General features: G+C 34.9%; 1 non-coding gene across 1 annotated transcript; it reads right to left on the bottom strand.

Moving 5' to 3' along the window:
• Positions 1-1991: 1991 nt before the first annotated feature.
• On the bottom strand, positions 1992-2098 carry LOC131181091 (small nucleolar RNA R71). The gene has a single exon (XR_009149718.1). It is a non-coding gene; the product is annotated as a small nucleolar RNA R71 (small nucleolar RNA).
• Between the last annotated feature and the right edge of the window lie 757 nt (positions 2099-2855).

Genomic DNA, 2855 nt, shown 5'->3' on the forward strand with positions numbered 1-2855 from the left:
CAATTTGGGTAAATGAGTACTTGTTGGAAAGCTAAGAAGTAGGGCTACAACTTTCTTGAAGAAGTCAGAGACAGAATCGCAAGGGAAATGGCTGAAAATTGTCTGTGATTGCAGAGCAGAAAATCTGTCTTTTTGAATTTCAAAAATTTTCGAAGTTTGGTTCTTATCTGTGGATTTGGTTTTTTATTATAAAGCTTATCTTTAGCAGTAGTGGAGGGACTTTCATTCAGACCTTTGACACCTTCATTACACCTTCATTCTCCATTCACGTCCATAGTTTTAGATTTCTCTATTTTATTTTTCTTTTGTAAGCCATTAACATGAGCGGCTAAGTTTTTAAATTCAGTTCAAGGGATTCTAGTTCTTATACATGATTTGTGAGACCAGATTCTTAATTTAAATTATTCCTTTTTGAATATCTATTATTTCCCAATTTCATTGTTTTTGATCTATTAAATGATTTGCTAAAAAGGCCTATTAGTGAATTGTTTGGTGTGATTAATTGCAAGTTCATCTTCATTATCCGTAATTGTTGTGTAAGATTGAATGTGAGTAGCAATTAGGTTTTATTGATTATGATCCAAGTTTTCGATAATAATCTAAGGAAATAATAGGGTGAATTAAATGATTTATGCTTTATAAATAGTTATTCAGCTTAACTACTTCTTGTTCTTAAAGTAGTTATTAATTTGATGAGGATTGCTTAATATCAATTCAGTTAATAATTAGAATCAACAAGAGTGCTGGGCTCGAATTGATGAGTATAGGAAAGTTAGGGCTTTTACCTCACTGTTTGGTAGATCTACGTTAAGTATTCAATAAGAGATAATTATATTTCTTTTGTTTATGATTGAGTCATGCATTGCAATGCAAATTACCTTGGACTGAAGTTTGTTTAAATTGAGAATTTTATACCTAAATTTAGTTCTTTAATTTCTAAACTTGATTTCTTCTGATTTAGTGTTATAACACCACCCCCCCCCCCCCCCCCCAACCTTTGTTTATTTTTCTATTACACAAGTGCATGAAATTTAGTAACTCAGTCTCTAGGGTTTGACCTGGATTACCACTTATTGCATTCATTCAGAAAAATATTTCATTACTGATAATTTCAGTTAATTTTTGATGGAATCGGCAACCATTAAAAATTTTAGAGTCGTTGCCGGGGACTGAAAGTTCATTGGATTTTGTGTTTTTAGTGTTAGGATATTTTGTTATTAACTTTATTTGTGAAGTATTGCTATTTTCAAGTTTTCGGTGAAAATTATGGTGTTACTATTTATCGGCAGAATTTTGGTTGAATTAGGAGGGTACTCTATACTTGTTTTGAAGGAAACGACGTTCTGATTAAGACCAATTAATCTTTAGGATTTTTTGGTCCCACCCTCTTGAGGCCAAATTCCATCATTTTCTAGGGTTTTGAGGCATTTTCTGTTTTTTTTAGTTTGATTTTTTGTTTATGACAAGAACTTCTCAATCTAGTGAATTGCTCTTTGATCCAGAAGTAGAAAAAAATTACTAAACAATTGAGAAAATTGGCTAAGCAAGCTACGCAGATTTCAAGTACATCTGAAGGAGTCCAATCCCTAAGGGAATTAACTTCAAATTCAGATTCTGAAAATAAAACTATGGCTGCTAGGACTTTGAAAGAGTTGGCTACTCCTAATCTAAATCAACAGCCTTTGTGTATTTAATTCCCTGCTTTAAATATTGATTTTGAGTTAAAGTCTGAACTAATCCATTTATTGCCTAAGTTTCATGGTCTTTCAGGTGAGGATCCACATAAGCATTTAAAGGAATTTCATGTTGTGTGCTCCAGCATGAAACCTCAAGGAGTTTCAGAGGACCAGATTAAGCTTCGAGCTTTCCCTTTCTCACTGGAAGGCACAGCTAAGGATTGGTTGTATTACCTTCCTTTTGGATTTTTCAACTCATGGAATGAGATAAAGTAGATATTTTTGGAGAAGTATTTTCCTGCTTCCCGTGCTGCTAACATAAGAAAAGAAATTTGTAGCATCCGATAGTACAATGGAGAGAGTTTGTATGAGTATTGGGAGCGATTTAAGAAGTTGTGTGCAAGTTGTCCCCATCATCAAATAAGTGAGCAGCTTTTGATTTAGTATTTCTATGAGGGACTTCTACCAATGGACCATAGTATGATAGATGCTACTAGTGGAGGAGCTTTGGTTGACAAGACACCAGAAGAGACAAGGAGGCTGATTGCTAACATGGCAGCAAACTTTTAGGAGTTTGGAATGAGAATGGATCACACACCTAAGAAGGTTAATGAGGTAAGTACATCTAACCTTGAGAAATAGATTTCTTATTTAACTTCATTGGTGAGGCAATTGGCTGTAGGGAATATGCAAACAATTAAGGTATGTGGAATTTGTTCAGGTTCGGGTCATGCTACTGACATGTGTCCTGCATTACAAGAGGATGAATAAATGCAACATGCTAATGCAGTAGGAAATTATGGACAGCCACAACGTAGGTATGATCCCTTTTCTAATACTGATAATTCGGGATGGCGAGATCATCCTAATTTGAGTTATGGGAATCAACCAGAACAAAATCGATATCAACAGCAGAGACCACCAGTGAATCAACCACCTCCCCCTCCCTCAAATTAAGGTATGTCACTTGATGAAATTGTTAAGGCTTTGGCTAGCAATACAAAATAGTTTCAACAGGAGACCAGAAATAGCATTCAAAACATAGAGAGGCAGATTGGTCAGTTAACTTCTTCTGTGAGTAAGCTGGAAGCTCAAGGTTCTAGAAAGCTTCCATCACAAACTGTCCTGAATCCCAAAGAAAATGCAAGTACTATAGTATTGCGCAATGAAAAAGAAGAA

This window comes from Hevea brasiliensis, chromosome 6 (assembly GCF_030052815.1).
Source record: "Hevea brasiliensis isolate MT/VB/25A 57/8 chromosome 6, ASM3005281v1, whole genome shotgun sequence".
Lineage (NCBI taxonomy): Eukaryota > Viridiplantae > Streptophyta > Magnoliopsida > Malpighiales > Euphorbiaceae > Hevea > Hevea brasiliensis.